The sequence below is a fragment of the Apis cerana genome, linkage group LG6, assembly GCF_029169275.1.
Source record: "Apis cerana isolate GH-2021 linkage group LG6, AcerK_1.0, whole genome shotgun sequence".
Classification (NCBI taxonomy): domain Eukaryota; kingdom Metazoa; phylum Arthropoda; class Insecta; order Hymenoptera; family Apidae; genus Apis; species Apis cerana.
This window is the reverse complement of record NC_083857.1, coordinates 12605609-12618378: the sequence shown is the minus strand read 5'-3', so window position 1 is coordinate 12618378 and position 12770 is coordinate 12605609. Positions and strand designations below refer to the sequence as shown.

The following is a 12770-nucleotide window of genomic DNA, read 5'->3' as shown; positions in this document are numbered from 1 at the left end:
CTTTTTTTGAACCAACTAACGTGTTAGGACAATTCTACGGTGCCCTAATCATTTCTACATTTACAAATTGCACACATATAATTATATAAATTACGACAAATACAGCCCAACTCTGTGTTTTTCCCCCCTTCTGACGTCCTGTCCGATGCTTGTGCATAAATTACACAACGTCGGTTTTCATTTTTGTTGAAATCCATCCTCCGGGCCGGTCTGCATCGAACTGTCTATTTACACAACCGGATTCGCGTGTGACGCACGGCAATGCAAACGTGCCCTTATTATAATGTATTCCCTTCGGTCTGCCCTCTGAATCCATTCCCATGGTTAGCCGGAGGGGCGAATCCGACGTTGTAACGTTTAGCAGAAGGAAATCCTGTGGGGTTAAGCGGCCTCTGTTGCCGCCTGTATATATCGGGTCGTAAACAGAACGGCAGCGACAACGGCTGCTCGCAGAAAAAAAAGCCGGATTTTCCGGGACATAGTCCTAAATATTTTTTACGGCTAGCTCGTCGAGCCGAGGTGGAAGTTACGATTATACGTCTTATTACATGCTCTTGTTGATGGTTTATATATTTTTTTTCTTTTTTTCTTTTTGTTCCAAGCTTTCGTTTTTGAGGTTATGTACCGAATTTGTATACAACAGTAGCTATCTCCATTACTCATTTGTTCTACATTTATCGTCGCAACGGACTCTTTTAATTTTTGAAACGACGAGTGTGATATTTCAAAAATTTTAAGATTTGTATGACAACTTGTATAAACAATTGTAAATTTCCAATGATGGATTTTAAAAGAAATTTTATAATCTATACATTTTTATTTAATGACAGAATCCTATATTTAACCTTTAAACACGAAATAGTTGTAAATTCTATTCAAAAATATTATTATATATAACATCAAAGAATCAAACGAAACGATAATCTTGATATTGCAAAAATTTTAACCAAATCATTGTTTAATCGTTACCGCAATTTTCATATATTAAATACAAATTTACCAATCACCAATAGATTTAATTAATCTAACCTAAAAGCTCATTATTAACCATCAAACGTTATCCAATCCAAAGAGGCCGTTTTACTTGGATTTTGTCTGGCGTTTTTGAGGTTATGTATTTGTATACAACAGTAGCTATCTCCATTACTCATTTGTTCTACATTTATCGTCGCAACGGATGACTCTTTTAATTTGAAACGACGAGTGTGATATTTCAAAAATTTTAGGACTTGTATAACAACTTGTATAAACAATTGTAAATTTCCAATGATGGATTTTAAATATAATATTAAATATAATATAATATTTAACCTTTAAACACGAAATAGTTGTAAATTCTATTCAAAAATATTATTGTACATAACATTAAAGAATCTAACAAAAGTGTTAACGATATTAAATTCGAGAATTATTAAAACTCTTTACACCTTTTTATCTTCAAGACAGAATCCGTTTAAATATCTTTAAATATCGGAATAAATATTATCGCGTAATATCAAAGACAAAAGATCGCAACGGAATTACAAATTTGAATTATTTCGCGGTATACGCGTTTGAAAGGACTGCACATTGCTTAATATCCTGTGGGAGAGCCGAATGAAGAAGAGGCACGAGATAAATAGTAAAATGTTTCGCATTTCGATGCTAACCATCCTCTCAATTTTCCTCAAAGATTCAAAACCGCACGAGCTTCGCGTACGTCTGAACGTATCATAAACTTCATTTACCCATAACTCGCTCTACGCATTGGTGGCACGCGATCTGAGAAGTATATATATATATATGCACACACACACACACACACAGCAAAGATACCGTTGCTTGTTACAAGCAGAGCTCGCAATATCGTCCAAGTGTGGAAACAATATCACCAACACCAGCGGCATTGAAAGCTCGTACTATGCAGGGATATGCATTCAACTAGCCCGAATGCTTCCTACTTCGATCTGTTCCTGCGCCAGGACGCAATTGCATTCCGGTAAGTCTTACCCCGTGGCGGTTCCCCGATTTTACGATGATTCTCGAACGGGGGATCTTGCAATTAGATAGTGGAAAATTCAACACAAGTTCAATATTATCGTTATTACAAACTTCTCTGTTTCACGAATTTTCTATATTATTCGTGTATATAAATCTGAAATTTAACAGCTTCCGAATCTTCTCCCCCGTTTTCATAACCGAAACGAACACATTCAATTCACGTTCCTCTTTAGGAATATTACGAGACATCAAATATATCAGTTCCAAACTTAATGATTATTGAAATAAAATATCATCGATGATTTTTTTTTATAAATAATATCAATTTAAAGATCAATGTCCAACGAATAGGTTGAATTAAAAAAAAAAAGAAAAAGATTAAGATATAATTAAAATAAAATTCAAGATCCAAGATCAAGATCATTCGATGAAAAGCTACAGTTTCAAGGTCATTTAATTCGCCAATAAAAAAATCAATTATAAATAATCTACCCAATATAATAATCCACCATATTTTAATCATTTCCGTTATCTCCTCGCAAACACCGGGTGAAAAAGGGAAAAAAAAATCCTTCCCTGAAAATTGAAATTTCACGGAACGAACGCCCCCCTCTTTCCCCTTCGTTCGTTCATATTTATTTAATCAAAATCGATTCGCCACTTGGCAGAAAAATTCTTATATACCACGGATTAGCATGGACGTTCTTCGCTACTCCTCCCTGCCTCTCCTCCTTCTCCGTGGAGAAGCTAAAGGGGGTGGGCTGCTTAATTAGCTACGGTAATCACGATACGAAGGGGGCGGCAAATCCAAGTTTGATTTACCATTCACCTGTTTTATCCGGATGCAATTATGCACCCCTCGATGTGTATCGGGGTGAACACGTATATATATACATATATATATATATATATAGGCGGATTATGCGAGGGCTCATCATCCGTCGACAGAAAGAGAGAGAGAGAGAGAGAGAGAAGGTTTAGGGGGAGGGAGGGGATGCTTTTCGCGTTTTGCCCCGTTACCCCATGTACAGCTGCATAACTCCATTGTTGTATCGATTGTTGTGCCACGCAAAGCTTTGCAGTTCATCCCACCACCCCCTCCCTCCCTCGAAGGAGGGTGAGAGGAAAGGGGAGAAGATGGCTGGCTCGGGTTAACGAGCTTTTTCAAACTCGATTTTCACGACGACGAAAGTAAGGGTAAGACGAACGCGTGGACGAACTGTCAAAGAATAAACGGCTTCGCACGTGACACCCTCCCCGTTTCGTATTAGCCTCTTTGCTTCTGAAAGAGAGAGGGATCTCCCTCCCTCCCTCTTCCTTTGTATCCTCGGATGAAAAAGTTCTTCCCAAGGTTCTTAGCTACGGTTCTACGGTTTCTACGTTTTGTGTAAATATAATTGTTTTCTTTTTGAAGCGATTAATTATTCGAAACGATATTTATAACGTCGGCTGTTTGTGTGGGCATTCATTTATTCGATTCTTTGAACGATGAGTTATCGAGGTAATATTATTTTTAACTTCGATCGTTAAAATCTTATCCCATCTTCGATTTTCGGCGATAAAAATATTCCTTAATTTAATTCCTTGATTCTATGTCGAGAGAAAGAAAGAGAGAGAGAGAGAGAGAGAGACTCGTTCATATATTTTATTTGAAATTCGTAGATATTTAATCTCATTCCTTAAATCTGAGGATTTCTTTTCTTTTTTTTTTTCTTTAAGCACGCTATTCGTTTAATTCAAATTGTTCAAAGGAACATGTGTCGTTTTCTCTCCCTTTTGCACGCACGCACGCACGCGCCTCGATTCAAAATTTCAAATGGCAGTTTCCTTTTCAAGCTTTGTCAGAATTCAGAAATTACAAATTCTTTTTGAGACTAGTCAGATTTTCTTTTTTTTTTTTTCTTGTTGCTCGTTTCTTTTTCACTCCAAATCTGTAGGATAAAAGCACAGCATTTAATTTGTGTTCGTTGTTTCAAGCCGTGCACCACATTCGTCGAAATTTTTTCCTCTCTCCTCCCCCTCCCCCTTCATAGCGTAGAATTATTCGCGTCGCATTTTGATTGTTGCCCGTGCAGAGAATTCATTGGCCAACTCACGCCGCGGCGCATAGATGGCAATTATAATCTTAATTAAAATGTCGACGGATGTCGAGCATTTGGCAATCAGCGGAGTGTTTTGTGACTGCTACTAATTACATACCTTCGTTATGGTCCTCGTTCTACAATCAATGCTCATCTTTGCATAATTTTATGTAACGAGCAACAAAATAATTCCTATCGAACGAAGATACGGCGAAGATACTTCCTCTAATGATAATAATAATTATTATGTAATAAATTGGCATTGGTAGAAAACTTCCAATTATCGTTTCCCATCCAATAAACCGTTCCTTGAGAAATTTCGTAACGAACCTGTTTTCCTCGAAACGTTAAATTTTTTTTTTATTACATAAAGAATTAAACAAATATTTCAATTTTCAATAATTCACATTTTCTCTCATCCACAATTTATTCCATTTTTCTTCCTCGTAGAATAATTGATGCAACAAGGGTATCCAAGTAAAATACATAATTAATAAAAATTTCGGTAATCGATATTGGCCAATGAATTTCCTAACCCCCATAACGATACACCTTACAATAATAACAATTATTCTTCCCTGAGAAGAAAAAATCCAACTACTTCACACCACCGGTAGAAACGAGACGAGCGAGGAGTGGTTTCCTTGTGAAACGAGTTCGTGCTTAACCCGGTTTCGCGGCGAATAATTAAAATAATAATTGTGTTTAAACCGTGCTGAATCAGTGGTATTTGCAAAGTTAACGCAAACCGAGACCGACGGTATCGCGACGAGGGACAAAAGACGGCGAATATCCGCGTCAACTGGTCGGCTTGTAATCGAGGCGGAAGTGGTGGAAATCGTGGACCGGGCGGATGGAAGGGGGATGGGGAGGACGCGATTAACCGAAACGAGTTTAAAATCCGGGAGTCTAATGTACGTAATCCGGGATGCAATTTATTCAGCGATCCCCGCATAAACGGACGTTTACACGCGAAACACCGAACAATCCGCAACGGGCGTCGTTTCGGATTTCAAAATATTAACGATTCCATCCCTCCGGCTATTAGTTGCAATTATTCGGCAACCGGGCTTATATCGCGTTTCAAACACGAAAATCGTTGCCCGATACAGAATCAGAGAGAAAGAGAGAGAGAGAGAGAGAGTTTCGTTGGAAATTCGCGTGAATATATCTCTGTCTCTCTCTCTCTCCAGCTGTCGGTTTCTTTTTTTCTTTTTCCTTATTTTTGGGCCGCGGCAATTTTCCCTTGGTTTTTTCGATTTCGTCGAACGAAATCCTTGCAAGAGAGGAGCGAGCGGAACTCATCGCGAATACTGACACGCCTCGTTTACTTTAATTCCAGCCAGACATGTCGCTCGTATTAAATATAAATCGAATTCTCTTCCCGAATTGCTATCCGCTCTTCTACGCCGAATATTCGAATGCGTGCGGATAGGTTTAACGGGAGGATCCGCGTATCACGTTGCTTTTAAGAATTCTCGAGTATCTTTTGTTATAGTATGTCTACAGTATGCGAGCATTTCTTATTATTCTAAACGTTTTTTAAAAGTCGTAGAATTTCAGTGTTAACTTACGAAATATTTATAAGCGTTATTACGGTGCGAACATAACCTCAAAAATAAAAGCACGGTTACGTAAGAAGAAATTATCTTGAAATCGTTAAAATGTTAATTTATTCTCACTTTTGAGATATTTTCTCTTTACACTTCACTACGAAACGCGTGCTTTTCTCCTTCGCTTTTTCTCACTCGAAATCTTTTCACCGGTTACGAATCGACGACAGAGCTCGTGTTCTCGCTATTCAGTGGTTACGCAACGTCATGCTCGTTGTTCCGCGGGAACGGTTTGAACGATTTCGAGGGGCAAGGGAATTTGCTAGCATGCTTCATCGCGTGTAATCAATTGTGAGGGGTGTAGAAAAATCGAAAGAATATTATATGACTGATTGATATGAGTCCAAAGCGTAAGAAATAATATTGCATCGAAGATGATCTAACGAGTATTCAACGATATAATACTTTTAAAATATACAATTTAAATATTATATATTTTTACATATTACATTTTTCTAAAACAACTTGTAGGAATTACATTAATTACCACAATTACAATCCCTATACGCGTAATATAACCTAACTATTTTAATTAACCTATAAAGGTAATAATGGCTCTCCGAAATAACCTAATTTATTGTATAATTGTATCTATCACAACATCTGCAATATTATATTAGCCAAATATCCGTGAAATTAAAATTATACTCATCACTTTAAACGTTGTCTACCATTATTCATCACTTTGCATTCTCAATTACAAGGTTTATTGGTTAAAAAATTTTCTCTGTCGTCACCCATGCGGCGTGCAACGAAACAAGCGGTTAATAGTTGGCGAAAGTTACGGGTAGAAAACACACTTGTCGGGGAAGAATAATGGCCGCGAGAAAGGGAAACGACGTATACTCGAAAGCACGGAATAACGCCGCTAATGTATCTTTATAACGGGGGCGAATCGAGTTTTATTACGACTCGAGATTCGCTCGAATATTCTCGCCGCTGTTTCCGTTTGACCCTGGCCTGTTGCTACGCAACTCACGCCACGATATCTCCAACGAATGGAGGGGATGGGGGAAGGGCTTGTTTTCCTCGCGCACGACGCTTCTCGCTTTCATTTAAATCACGCTGAAGTAATCATGAAGCGAGGAAAATAATTCGAGTTAGAACTTCGGCCACAGGGGGCTGGAATTCAGCGAAGAAAAAAAAAGGCAAGGAAAGAAAGAGAAAAACGTGAATTAAAGTCGAGTCTTAAGATGAGTGGGTGTGACCAGAGAAGAAAGTTCCGAGAGTGGTTTTATGGTTTATCTCATTTTGTATGGTGTATTAAACGAGATCTTTCCTTACTGGATTTTACTAAATTCACAACAGTGCTGAGATTTGATTTTCAGGAAAAGAATTTTGAATTGTTTGATACGTGTAATCTTGTATTATTTCGTTAAATTTTTCATTTTGGTATCTTATCGTCGCTTGTATAAGTACAAAAATTAAAGAGAAAAAAATTCTTTTACAATTGTCGATGTTCTAAAAAAATAGTTTAGTGAAATTCGAAATTCGTTGATGTGCCTCGACGATTGATAGTGTCGAGAAGAGTCATTCAGTCGGTCGGATTGGATTAGAAAAATTTATGTGGGCGGCGATATCACGAAATAACGTCGGGAATCCGAATCTTATTCCTTCCTGGTATATCGATTGCTTTCTTTCACGTTCGCCCCATGTTCGACTGAACGATAATATTGACTGCACCGACTCTTCTGTACACTATGCACGCCGTAGACTCCCCGTTGCTATTTCATATCGGATCTCGCGAATCTCTTCGCCGTGTTTTTTCTCTTTTTCTCTATATTTTTTTTTCCGCTCTTTCTTCCTCACCATATCAGTTTTTTGTCTTAATTTGCTCGTCGCTAAGATACGTCGCGTGTATAAAGTATACATAGTTTATAACTTGTAATATATCTTAAATGTTATTACATCGAATTCAAGGTTCGAGAGATGAAAATTTTGTAATTGTTTATATGTTTGATGACTGCTGAGCACGTAACGAAATTAATTTAAAAATAATGAATGTAAAATTTCGCGATATTTCTTATATGTAACATATTTGGACTGCGATCAGTCGATTATTCTTAGTACCGATTATCGCTACTAGGCGGCCTCGAAAGCCATTGCGATCTCGTTAGTACTATTCGTACTATTAATACATATAAGGCGAAGAATAATTCACTTTATAACATTTATCTTTTTCTTTTCTTTTTTTATATTTTTACATTTTCATTAAATGAAGAAAGGTTAAGTAATAATCGATTTTTGTTGAAAGATTGTTTAATTTCATTTGTTTATTCAATAGATGGACAAATAGATTTATTAATTAATTAATGACAGAAATGGAATAATCTGTGTGAGTTGAGATTATTATACTTAGCGAGTTTTGGAATATACGTATATTAGAGAAGTATTATGGATCTAAACAGAGATTTAAAGGCGATTATGTTGGTGGAATAATTTGAATAGTGAATTAGTGAGATAGCGGAGAAAGTTGTTTATTACCATTTATGGCAAATTATTCCATAATTATGGAATAATATAAATGGAATATATTTTTCGTTTTTGACGATAATACATTAATTTTTATATTTAAGAGTATATTTCCCTCGTGAAGTTTTTCAATTCAAAAAATTACCCAACATTTAAAAACAAAAATTCACATACCGCAAAAATGTATTTACATCCAATTCCTATTTTCAATTGTTTACCCAAGCTCGAGTTCGAGAAGCATTTTCGTTGTCTGCGAAACAAAAGATGATCTGAGAAAGATGGAAAAAGGAATCTACGAGCTTTGATCTCGGTCCTTGCGATCTCGCGACTCTTCAGGATAAATAAATATCTCGGTAATTCGATATCAGTCCATTAGAAGAAAAACAAGAGGAGCCACGACGGATAGAATTTTCCGCGAGAGCGGATAATTGAAATTGGAGCCTTGCTCGCTTCGCGTGCACTCTTCTCGACAAGCTTCTTCTTTTTACTTCTTCTCTTTCCTTACAAGAATGTCTTTGCACTTTTTTAATTACTATAAGTAAAAGAAATATATAGTAAGATCATAGAAATTGGCGAGGTTGAAAATTATTTTTGAATCGTTTTTTCATGATCTATGCACGATGGAAATAAGGAAGATGTCGTCTTTGTCAATTATTTTCCTTTTTTATGATCAATTTAAAATATTGTTTCTAACATGTCGGAAAATTGTATTTTCGAATTAAAGACGCAAGATAAATTATCGTCGCTTAAAAGATTTAAACTATCATTGACATTCGAGTCGACGATGTCTTTTGTCGTCTATTATTGAACAAGTTTTTGCATAAATTGTAATTAACCATTATTATAATACCATTAATTATAATTAGGCAGACATGCACGTGTTTTAGCAGATTAATGTTTATGGTCGTGGATAGACAGAGAAAGAGTGAATTTTATGGACGTGAAACCAGAGTCGAAACCAGAAAAGCGGGAATCAGAGGACAGTTCAAAGTATTCGCTGGTCCCATTGATAATAAACGTCAGGTATTAACTGTGACGTAGTGGCTTTGACTGAAATTTTGGCGTTGGCGGAAATGATTTGGTCGATACATCGTCAGATTCGTGGAAAATACCATGGAAGACTGAGATTAATTTCTGGAATTTTAATATATTTTATGATATGCAAATAGAACGGATATTGAAATATTTTTTTGTGCGAATATTTTATAATTTTATAAAATGATTAAATAAGCGAATTCATTATTACATTACTTCTTTTTTATTGCCGCGAAAATTAATTATAGACGATATTTATTTTGTAAAAATTTTATTTCTATATTTTCGATTTATTTTCACACGTAGAATGTCCTGTCAATTATTCAGTCATATCCAGTCATGACCAAATTCACGTGTACTTGACAAGTTTTCAAACATGATTTACTAGAATACATCTTTTCAAAAATAAACTTTAATATATTTTTTTTTTGTATTTTATTTTAAATTATCCTCGTCTTGGTTGTATCGTAATTAATTTAACGCTTTTCCAAGTATTTTTTTAATCATACATAATGAAAAGCCATTTTGCCAATATTCGTACTAATTAATGAATATTATTAATAGTTAATAATTTTCATTAAAAAAAATCTTATTCGTTCTATCTCCCTTATTATTCTTTCATATTAATCTTTTCATATTCAAAATTATTAAACGAAAAAAGAATTACATCATGGAACTTTTTATTATAATATTTTATTTAAATTTTTTTATAATACCATTAACTTTTCACATTATTACGTTTCATCTAAAAATCAATATTTCCAATATTTACCAACTTTGATGCTACTAATATGGAATCAAAGTGTTTCAATCACAATTTCAAACAAGTGAGTTATAAATCCCAACACATTTCCGCGTCTCCAAACGGATTTGTAATTCCACGCCGCTGTCCGTTTCCTCGATTTCAATTTGATGAATTTGTTTACGAAAACGTGCGCCCCCTATTGAACGTCGCCGTCACTCTCGATGCAAATTCCTGTATTCGAAAATTTTTGAGCCGCGGTAACGACCGCCCCAGTTACCCCCAACGTCGAAAAAGGATTTATGCCAGTCGACCACCACGTGACGCTCGATCAAGGTGCATCTCACACGCAATGTCGCAATTACCTGTGTAATCGAGAAATTCTGGCGCATAGATGACCTGTGTGCAAAAATAGAATCTCTATTGCACGACTTGTATGTATACAGGATGATCGTATAATTAATTTATCTTCTATAAAAATCTTTCAAATACAAATACATTAGATACTTTGATGCATAACAATTTCACAATTTTTATCAGTCTAATATGACGATTGACAATCTGTGAGCCAACTTTGCAACGTTCGACTCTTTCCTTGACACGATGCAGTAATTTTCTCATCGATGCAAAAAATAAAGGAGAATAAAAGAAATATTTCACACATATTTCTGTATTTCCGTTTTTCGACGACCTCTGCACCCGTCAACGCGTTAATTTTTTGAAGAAGTTTTATTGTACCACGGCACGTAATTAACGATTGCGAAAGTTATTTTAATTACGAGTTTAAATTATCAATATGACAGAAAATTGCGCAAAGCGAAAAACAACGCGATCCCAGATCTGAAAAACGTCAAATCAATAACATCAGTAATATATTATTCTATATTTGTAATATAGAATAACAGGTTAGATAATTTTAATCTTGTTATTCTTATTCAATTTTTGTTATACATAAAAAGTTCTCAGGAAAGTTCAATTTATTATAATGAAATAGAAAAGAGAATCTATATTGTAGTAAAACTAAATAAATGTAAATCTAAATAAATCCAAATTTTATGTTCCCTTTTAATTTTATAATATAATTTTTTAAATAGAATAGAGATCATTACATATATCTTTCTATACTACATTAATATTTATATTGATATTTAATATTGACAAAATCACTAAAAAAATATTCGCAGAATCTTTTTTGTAACATTTTTTTATAACTAGTAAATAACATAATCAAAAAAGAATCAACTTTTAAATTCGGATCTTTGTAAGATAAGTATATGTGAAAAATTTCATTTACGTATTTGAAAAATTAAAGAAATTATATTAAAACTAAATCAATAAGACAGGAACAAAAATATCTCGAAAAATACAGCCGAATTAAACAGGCATAACATATTTTTTTCTAAAGTCATTTGTCAATTGTCTTGCTTATACACATATACCTGTATATTCTTTCCTTGTTTCAATGCGGCACGCTCTACGTTATCGACGCAAAATAAATACCGTTTAAATCTAAAATGTCCACATATAGGTTGGCATCGTTTGACCAATAAGCACGCGAGAACTCGCCTTTACGATTTTTACGATCTGTCCCAGTCTCTATCTGGATATCGATCATGGGCCACGTCCGAAAATTACGTTCCGTTGTCGCGGATTTACGCGTGAAATTTTACACGGGCACGGTGCCGTGTAAACCGGCCAAGAGGCTGCCGCCGTCCGGAAAAATATTACCGACGGTATCACGCGGTGTCACGCGACCCATTCCCCGTATTCGCATGCGCGCCACACGGATTTTTATTAATACACCGGCCACTGTCGTGTTCGCCGGCATTCTTCTTTTTCACAGACCTCATTCGTGAATAGTACACTCTGGTAGAAGAGTAGTCTGTTTCTTTTTTAACGTTGAAATATTTTAATCTGGACGTTTGATTGGTAAGAATTTCGAAATCATTTTGTTCTAAGAAAAATTTCCGAGCGAAATTATATCGGTCTTTGATAGGTTAGGTTAGATTTTACATAACTGTCTCGAATCAGTCTCAGAGATGTATCTATGGATTTTATTGCAATATGTGGGTGTAGTAAATTCAAATAGTCCGATGAAAATTGGATACGATCATTGTAACGAAACTTTATCGTATCGTAGTAATGAAAAAATATGTAGTGTATAAGATATGCCATCTTATGCTATTTGAATTTACGGCAGATCGAATTTACGACTTGTTTTATATATCTCTCTCTCTCGACAGTAATACGTATAAGATCATCTCACGTTTGTATCTTACGAGAGACAGTGTTTCTTTTTTTTTTTTGAGCTCGTAAAAGTTTATTACAAGAGTAATAAAGTGGAAGAACATTTAAATATGATCGTAACAATTTAAAGTTGGAACGTACAATTCTCGAATCGATGGAACGATCGTTAATTCGATTTTCAAAATCGGCAAATCAAAAAAACTTTCCTCCCACGGGCTAATCAAGGATACGCTGTTGTACATTATTTACCAACTTCTAAATGACGGAAATTACCGAGTCGTAAACCTGTCCAAGGATGGTGGAAATCAAAGTTTCAAAGAATCGCAATCAACCCAACTCCTCCACCTTTAGAAGTAACAAACCTGCCCGTCTCTCCACCCCGTCCCTCCCCAAACGCCTCACTCCACTGCGAAACGAAACCGACGAAAAAACAGGAAAGAAAGAAAGAGAAAAAAGGAAAGAAAGGAAGAGAAAAAAGGAAACTTAGGCGCGTACATTAAAAACTCTTTCTCTCCATACAAGCCACAATGCCACATTCAGCTCAATTACCCCGACGAATTTCAAGCGAGCCTGAATTACACATTACAATCCCACGGAATA

General features: G+C 35.5%; 1 protein-coding gene and 1 long non-coding RNA gene across 8 annotated transcripts in view; both read right to left on the bottom strand.

The window, feature by feature from the left end:
• The window catches only part of LOC107993946 (teneurin-a), a 628759-nt gene that overhangs the window by 174407 nt on the left and 441582 nt on the right, over window positions 1-12770 (bottom strand). The gene's annotated exons all lie outside the window — the stretch shown is intronic.
• LOC133666284 (uncharacterized) lies at window positions 9858-11488 on the bottom strand. Its single transcript, XR_009830234.1, has 2 exons — window positions 11363-11488; window positions 9858-10322 (listed from the first exon to the last, which is right to left on the bottom strand). It is a non-coding gene; the product is annotated as an uncharacterized LOC133666284 (long non-coding RNA).